Consider the following 9,203-nt stretch of genomic DNA (forward strand, 5'->3'; position numbering starts at 1 on the left):
CCCCAGGAATGCGCCCACCAAGGCCCTAGACTCATCTTGGCCCTCCTCAGCTCCCTGCCTGTTTCCCGTAAGGCTGTACATAGTCCTTTTATTTCCTTATGGCCTATGAAACTGGTTTATAATAAACTCTTAAAATACTCTATAAAAAAAAAAGAAAACAAACGCCGATCATCTTTATCTGAAGCCATCATTTAAATCATCTCCTGACATATGTTCGGGTTTCTTAGCATTTTTATCCTTATCCTTTCTAAGCATTCTTCAAAGTCTGTCAGCCTCTAGTCTCCTGAGCTGCTCTTGCTCCTCCTTTGCCAGTTCCTCTTCCATTTTCATCCTGTTAGAGGGCTGTGTCTTAATTTCAAAGCTAAGCTCTCACACCATCATGTCATATGCATCAGGCTCAGGTTTCTCCTTTTTCTCTTTGTTCTCTGACTTGGGGATTCTCTGTGACAGCAGAGTCTGGATTTTTTTCCAGTCTTGGTCTAGGTTTTCTGAGCTCAAGGGCATCTTCTTGTTGGGCTTGTCTCTGTCTCTTCTCTTGTTTTGATTTTACTATGAGTTCTTCAATCAGTTCCTTCTGTGACTTTGGTTTTTCTCCCTCTTCTCCTTTCCCTTGAGAGGTCTCATGAAGAAGCCCTCTACCACCTCCAAAGTGGGCAGCAGTCAGCTCAGCAGACAGTGTTCCTCATTCTTGAGTGTCACTATCACTATCCACAATGCCATTATGCTTTTCAATGTCTGCCAAAGACTGGCCATAATGAGTTAATTCTTCACCTTCATTTAGGTTGTAGATATATTTTTTCTCGTGATGTCATTGTTGTTCCAGAGCAAATTTCGTCATGGTCTTTTCCTCTGAGCTTATTGTTGCTGTTGTATTCTCCAAAGCATTTATCTTTAAACACATTAGACTTATCCCTTTCTTTGTACTCCTTCTATAAAGTCTGCGTGTACTTCCTGATAGCTTGCCTACGGGACACGCTGGTAGCCCCACATCATGGTGTGTTCTCTGTCCCAGGATCTGGAATTTCTGCCTGTTGACTTCCACTTCCAACGGGTTGGGATGGGCCTTGGCCAGGATACCTCACATTCCCACCAGCACCTCGGTGGCTTTCCTGTGTATCCCAACCGAGTTGACCTTTCCCATGCTGGATGGTCCGTCACAACACAAGGTGCAGGTTCTTCCCTAGCCTCATAATCCCAGAGGATAACCATTTTGCTCAGGTAATCCCAATTGCCAAGAATTACTTCCAACGGGTTGGGATGGGCCTTGGCCAGGATACCTCACATTCCCACCAGCACCTCGGTGGCTTTCCTGTGTATCCCAACCGAGTTGACCTTTCCCATGCTGGATGGTCCGTCACAACACAAGGTGCAGGTTCTTCCCTAGCCTCATAATCCCAGAGGATAACCATTTTGCTCAGGTAATCCCAATTGCCAAGAATTACTTTTTTTTTTTTGAGAGATTTTTGCCATAGCGCATGTGCACTCACCAGACAGAGAGAGACAGAGAGGCAGAAAGCGAGAAATCACCTGCCAGGGGGAATGGCCATGCTGCAATCTTCCTCCTCCATTCTCCTCTCAGAATCTTGGGCATGCACACACACGTGCCCAGCACCGGGTCGGGGACTCGAACTGCAGTTGACTATGTGGGAGTCCAGCGACATAGCCATTACGTTAACTGCTGGTCCCCCAAGAATTACTTTTAATTGAACTTTTTTTTTCATATTAAGGATATGTATTTTCATTTTCCATAAACTTTTTAAAATATTCATCATTCAATATCTTTCTATGTTTTCCCCAATCATTATTATTATTATTCTAATTATTTTTTAAACAGTCATTATTTCTCATTTTGCTTGTAAAAAGACTTTACCCATGATGAAATACTTCTCAGACCAATCCAGTTGAGAATACTATACATGTCATCATCAACAGGTAATAAGCTATATCTGTTTCCCACGAACATCCTGCCTCTTGATTTGTTCTCTTGCTATCTTTCTCTATCCTCTTCTCTTCACCCCCCCATTCCACACTGTCTTATTTTAATTGAACTTTACTTATTTATTTTAATTTGATGATAGAGTGACAGAGTGAGAGAGAGAAAGCAAGCCACCAGGTCTGGGACTCAAACCGTGGAAGGCCATGTGGAAATCCAGCACCCTCAACCACCACACAACCTGCAGGCCCTGGATCTGGCTTTTCTTGAGCAGTGCATTACTACTGCACTGTGAAGCCACAGAAATTTATTTCTAATAACCCAGAGCTAGTGTTGGGGTCAGGTGGCTACTGTCCTCTATAAAGTAATTTAGGGACAAGGGCTGGCAAGTGGCATGGTGGCTAAGGGCGCTGGAACTGGTGATTTGCTTTCTCACTCCCCTCCTCCCTCGCTCTCGCTTGCTCTGTCCCTCTCTGGTCAAATGAAAATAAATAAAGTTAAATAAGATAATTATTAAAAAAAAGTAATTTCGAGACAAAAGCACAAGCGACAAAAGAACATACACATGGGTCTGCAGGTGGCATGGTATTTAAGGTGCTGGACTCCCACATAGTCAACCATGGTTTGAGTCCTGGACCTGGTGGGTGGTTTTCTCACTTTCCCTTTCTCTCTCTGTCTAAATAAAATAATAATAATAATAATAATTTCAAAAAGAACACACAAAAGAACTTCATCAAAATGCATTTTTTTTTTGGAGAGGTTTTTGCTACAGGGCGCAGGGTGCGTGCGCTCACCAGACAGACAGAGAGAGACAGAGAGACAGAAAGCAAGAAATCACCCCCCAGGGGGGATGGCCATGCCGCAATCCCTTCTCCTCCGTTCTCCTCTTAGGATCTTGGGCACGCACACACATGTGCCCGGCATGAGTTTAAGTCACTGGGTCCAGGACTTGAACCATGGTCGACTACATGGGAGTCCAGCGACAGAGCCATTATGCTAACTGCTGGTCCCTCAAAATGCATTTTTTAAAGAAAAAATGGCTATAAGTCATGTACACTTTGGGGAGAGAAACAGAGAGAGGGAAAAATAAGAAAACACCTCCTTATGGGGAATGACCATGCCACAAGACCTTCTCTTTGATTCTTCTTAGGATTTTTTCAAGTTTTTCAAGTTGCTGGATCTGAGATTCAAACCATGCAGTGGGCCATGTGGGATCCAGCTGCCTTAACCACCATGACACTGACTGACCCCAAATGAAGAACTTTGGTGTTTCAAAGGACACTTTTAAGATCGTGAAAAGGCAAGTCATCTGTCTGATAAATGTCTTGGGTCTACAATATATAAAGAACTCTTTTTTTCTTTATAGAAAGAATTTTGCTATAGAGTGTGCTTGCCCAAGAGACAGAAAGCAATCTCTTCTCCTCCATTCTCCCCTTGGGACTTGAGGTATGCACACACACATGCCTGGAGTGAGGTTTAAACTATTGGGTCTGGGACTTGAACTGCTATCAACTATGGGAGTCCAGTGACATAATTGTCACTCTCTCTGCTGGTCCCCATATAAAAACTCTTACAAATCAATAATAGATAACCCAATTTTAAAATGGGCAAAGGATTGAACAGACACTTCTCCAATAAAGATATACAAATGTCTGGTAAGTGCATGAAAAGATGCTCAGTATCATAAGTTGTTAGAGAAATGCAAATCAGAACTTTGATGAGGGCCAGCAGCAATAGCATGACACTTTGTAATGCTGGATCCATATGGGCATGTCCCAGGCTCGTGTCCTAAGATTTTCCTGTACACACTGGGATGGCTGAGGCTGGAGTGGATTGTGGTGTATTGGGAGGTGCCTGTGTCTTCCTGTCTATCTCTGTGTTTTAGGGAAGAAATTAGAAGGCCTACACGAGATGCTACACGTCCCCAACTTACAACATTTCCACTTATGATTTTTCAACTCCATGATGGCTTTATCAGAGTATAAATGCATTTTTGATTTATGATGGGTTTATTGGGATGCTACATAGTACAAGATGGATGAATCTTGAAAATGTTATGTTCAGTGAAAGAAGCCAGAGACAAAGGCCACATATTATATGACCCCATTTATATGAAATATCCAGTATAATAAAATCCATAGAGAGAAAGTATATTAGTGTTGATGGGGGCTGGAGGGAGGAGGCAATGGGAATGATCACTAAAGGGTAGGAAGTTTCTTTTATGGAGTAATGAAAATGTTTTAACTTTGATTATGGGATACTTGTTCAACTCTGTAAATATACTGAAAACCACAAAATTGTACTCTTTTTAAAAAGTTATTATTTATTTTAATTGTTATTATTTATTTTTAATTTGACCAGAGAAAGACAGAGTAAGAAAGTAAGCTGCAAGATCCAGGACTCAGACCACTGTCAGCCATGTGAGAATCCAGCGCCCTAACCACGATACCTGCTAGCCCCAATTGTACCCTTTTAGTGGGTAAAGTGTATGGTATGTGAATGCTATGTTAATAAAGCTATTTTTTTAAAAAATGAACAAACCTGGGCCACCAGGTGTTGTGGAGGTTAAGGTGGCTGGATCCCACATGGCTGACTATGTGGTTCGAGTCCTGGACCTGGCAGCTTGAGGATCATGCTGAGTGCATGTGTGTACATGCCTCAAATCCCAAGAGGATAGCAGGAGAGAAGGGACTGTGGCATGGCTACTTCCCTGGGTGGTGATTTCTCACTTTTCCTATCTCTCTCTCTTTCCAGTAAGCCCATGTTCCCTGTAGCAAAATTAAAAGCAAAAACAAGCCTGTTTTGGTTAAGCCATACGGGCAATGTCACCAGGCAGTTGTGATCATGATGTAGGCTCTCTAGTATTAATGCTGGAATGAGCAGGGATGCTCATTCAAGGGGCTCAAAATCTTGTCTGTGCCACCTACCACAAAAAGAACTTGGTGAACAGGGAAAAGAATTTATTCAGTGGGGCCAACACCAGGGAGAGGGCAAATCTAAGCACATAGCCATCTCTGCTATACTGGACAAGATATGAAACTTGTTTATAGGAAGAAACAAAGGGCACGTTATTGAGAAAGCTTGTCTTAATGCAGGATCACAAAGAGATGTGATAGTTTCAGGGAATACAGGAGGGCAGTTTACCTTCTGGGCTTGCAGGGTAGGGCAGAATAACAAGCTACCTTCTCTGCAAGGGGCTTAAAGATAGGTAAGGATTAACAAGGCAGCAGAAGCAAATGGAGTCAGTCAAGATAACTCTTAGATCCTGAATTAGAGGTGTTTGCAATGCTGAAAGGGATAAAATCTTCTCATCCATTCATATGGGAGAGGGTGGGTTCTTTCCCTTCCCTGTCTCCATAGCTAGGCATCTATATAGACCCAGTAAAGTTATAGTTAACTTATGTGTGTTAAGCATTAGGCTCCATTTACTGAGAGAGGTAAAAGGCTAGGTCCTGTGAAGTGAAAGGTAGAAGTCGAAGACTCATTCTGCTAAGTATAATGTAGGCACGTTGGTTGTCTTACAGCCTTGTTGTAGCATTGGTCAGAAGGAAACATGATTGCATCTGTGTGTTAGAGTTGGTAGTCTCAGACACAGCAGGATAATTCAGGACTGGCCATACCACATGAGCTTTCTTTTCAGAACATGTGGGTAGGGTGACTAACAAAGCAGCAGGTCAGAACATCAGCTCTAGCTGTAGTTTGATTCAGGCCTTGACAGAGCATCTGGGGGATAAACAAACAAACAAACAAACAAACAAACTAATGTTAATTTTCCTCACACTGCACCTGTTGGGGTCCAAGGTGCTCTCACCCCACGTATCAGAGTTGTTGTCTTCTCTCCATGGGCATAAAACCAGAGTGTCTCATTTAGGTTGTATAACTTCACATATTCTCCAATCAGCCCTATTTCCACTAGGTCTATCATCCAGGTGTGATCAGGTGTAAGTGGGGCGGGACACCCTTACCTACTATGTGTGAGCTTGGCCAGCAGGATTCTCAGCCAAGTGGTTCCTGTCTTCATACTATAGGGTCATGTCTATCAAAAAGAGGATCCAAGAAGCTGGACCAGAATTATGTTTGAATCCTTCAGGCTCCCTTTAAGCTAGGTTCCCAGGCTGGCATTGGCTCAGGGAGGAACCTTAGACTTGTAAAACAGACCTTTGCAATCCCTTATCATCCTGTTCTTTAACCAGGAAAGGATTAGTCTGGAGATGAAGGACAAGGAAGAGGTGAAAGAGGCAAGGTTAGAAACTTTCTTGAGGAGGTTGCCCCAACGCAAGGTGTGCCAGATGCCAGAGGATGGAAAATCATATAGAACTAGTGCCTGTTATTGGTTTTCAAGGAAAGACTGGCTATTGCAGACTATAAAGGGCCCAGAAAACCAAGAAAATGACAGAGTGGTTTTGAAGGTCACAGAGCTAGCTGACGGGCCTGAATGATCATGCTATAACCTGAAAACATGGCAGCAAGTATGAGGCACCACATTCCCCTGAGGGGTTTGTGCTAGGCAGTTAGCTAATAGTGAGTGGTGGCTCTAAGAAAATAACAGAAGGACATATGTCACATCAATCACAATTTTTCAGGAGTTACAACCAGACCCTCCATGAAAATGCCTTCTTCCCACCCAGTTCCTAGTGCCAGGAAGGCGAGGCAAATTCCATTTTTCCTCCTTGGTACCTGAAGAAGACACATAGGGATGATTGTAAATTTCCCTCTTATCATTCCTCATAAATACAAAAAGACCCAACCAGATATTTTGGTCAAAATCCTGATTCTCGCTGGGGCAATAAACTAATTGGGCAGTTCATCCTAATTAAGATTCTCTTATCATCATGGCTCACACTGGGCCTATGCAGTCACATGCAGCCAGGCCCTGGCTGGGAACTAGGCTCTGAGGTTTGAGCAGCAGCTTGATTTCAGTCAATTGCCTTAGGAAATGGAGAGTTCCAGAGACCAGCAGCCATAGTTTGTCTGTGGAGCTCAGGACCCCAGAGGTCTTTAATGTGCCATCTGGGCAGCCAAAGCCATAGCAACCCATTGGCACTGCTGGATTTTAGCTTAGCTGGACATTTGGGAACCCAGCCAGGCTATAAGGGAACCTGTGAATAGAGAGCCCCACTGAGCCAGTGGCTTTGTGTTAGGCAGCAGACTGGGGGCTAAAGTTCCCCTCTAAGGGAGAGTGTCCAGCTCCTGCAAAACAGGTACACTAGGGCCAAGGTGGCATATCCCAAACATTGTGTCATCTGACTCTTGAGGTTGGCAGGCCCATCTCTGTTGGTTGTGGTATGTCAGGTAACTAACAAGACCAGGGGTCAGGTGGTCAGCTTTATGGAGGGCTGATTACAGGCCAAAGGCTGTCCTTTTAAAGGATCTTTTTCTTTTTCTTTTCCTTTCTTTCCTTAATTTGCTAGTGAGTGTGTGCACATACCAGAGACAGAGAAACAGAGGGAAAGTGAGAAAGCACCCCCCCTTGAGGGATGGTCACACTACAATCTCTTCTCCATTTCTCCTCTTGGGATTTTGGTTACACATGCACGTGCACCTGACATATTTTTTAAGCCACAGGGTCTGAGACTTGAATAGTACAATCAACCATGTAAGATCTGGCCATGTGGGATCCAGTCACCTTAATCACTACACCACTGACTGGCCCAGGGCTGTTCTTTTAGAGGGGGTACAGTTGTACCTGTAGGTGGGAGGTGACACTGCTGACCTGGGACCCACCCCTGGGTTCCTCATGGTCCTCCTGAGATCTTTTTTTTTTTTTTTTTTTTTTTGGAAAGATCTTTTTTTTTTTTTTTTTTTGAGAAGTTTTTGCTATAGGGTGCATGCGCCTGCCAGAAAGAGAGAGACAGAGAAACAGAAAGTGAGAAATCACCCCCAAGGGGGGATGGCCACACCACAATCCCTTCTCCATTCTCCTCTCTAGGATCTTGGACATGCGCACACATGCCCGGCATGAGTTTAAGCCACCAGGTCCGGGACTCGAACTGAGGTCGACTACATGGGAGTCCAGTGACATAACCATTACGTCAACTGCTGGTCCCCTCCTGGGATCTTAAGCTGCTCAAGGGAAGGCTACCATTGTCCTTGAGCAGACACCTCCTGGCTCTGAGTGCTGAGTGCTCTGGCAAACAGCACACATCTCCCTTTTTGCAGCCTGTCAAGGCCCAGAATAGACTGCAATCCTACCCTCAGTGTATTCTGCTCCTCTTCCTCAACACAAGCTGTGTCCAAACCCAGTTCAATTCATTTGTATGCTCTGCAGGTCTTCAGAAAGCTTGAAGGGTGTGACAGTTGAGCCCCAAGGGTCATGAAGAACTCAGGCTGATCTTCCAGTCCAGACCAGGAGGGAGAGGATAAAAAGGGAGAGTGTATGGGAATGAAGGGGTGGGGGAGTGAAATATAGCAACATATAAGTTAATATCTTTCAGATAGCTTTTCTGGAGGGAGAGTATGTGTACCATCAAAACAGTGAACCAAAGAAAAAGAACACTGGGTTCAGGAAATCAACACAAAGGGGGAAGAGGGAAATCCCAGACAGGAGCCACCTCTGAAACCGTTGTCAGTCTTGCAGGACCCCTGTCCCCTAGGCACCCTCACTCCAGAGGAATGGATAAAGTTCAGGGATGCATGGCCCATCTGATCACCCTGTGTGTGGCTAAGAGGGACTTCTGCGCCCAATCTGGTCTTACAGGAAAGCCTGATGACCCTATTCCTAGAGGGCAGAAGGTTTCCAACCCCCAGCGACTGCAATTCAGTAGAAAATGCGACCTACTTGAACTGGAGGATTTCTTCAGGACTGCATGCATGCTTGAAAGAATATGCACTCAGCTCCTCCTGACAGATTAGCAAAGTCCAGAAGGGGGAGAAAGATGTGAGAGACGATTCTCTATTTGCCTTTTATCTTTAAATTAGTACTTTATGTGTATCACCTTCTGTGCATATGCAAGCATGTGAGTGCACAATACATGCATACGTGCATATGTACAGCGGGAACGGTGCTGTAGCCTGGCCATTCTCCCTCGTCAGGAACACTATCCACACTGCCTGCCGGCTGAGGCCTCTGTACTGGGCTAGTTTACACACACACACACTTTTGCCCTCTCGACCCCCTAGCGAACCCTCCCATGCGCGCTGGGGGCAGCCCCTGCCACTCTCTTGAGCGCTAAGGCCACCACAGAGAGGGCGCGGTTGCGGGCAAGACCGACTACGGAGCCTGCAGAGTTCCGCGAGATCCAGTCTCGCGCCTCTCCATTCCCTCCGGCCC

The 9,203-nt window shown here is 44.8% G+C and overlaps 2 pseudogenes; one reads left to right on the forward strand and one right to left on the reverse strand.

The window, feature by feature from the left end:
* LOC102493912 (small nuclear ribonucleoprotein-associated proteins B and B' pseudogene) overlaps positions 1–83 on the forward strand; it is a 789-nt pseudogene extending 706 nt beyond the window's left edge.
* LOC102486698 (nucleolar protein 14 pseudogene) overlaps positions 1–3,897 on the reverse strand; it is a 6,686-nt pseudogene extending 2,789 nt beyond the window's left edge.
* Positions 3,898–9,203: the final 5,306 nt, after the last annotated feature.

The sequence above is a fragment of the Tupaia chinensis genome, unplaced genomic scaffold (genome assembly GCF_000334495.1).
Source record: "Tupaia chinensis unplaced genomic scaffold, TupChi_1.0 Scaffold000197_1, whole genome shotgun sequence".
In the NCBI taxonomy this organism is placed as follows: Eukaryota; Metazoa; Chordata; class Mammalia; order Scandentia; family Tupaiidae; genus Tupaia; species Tupaia belangeri.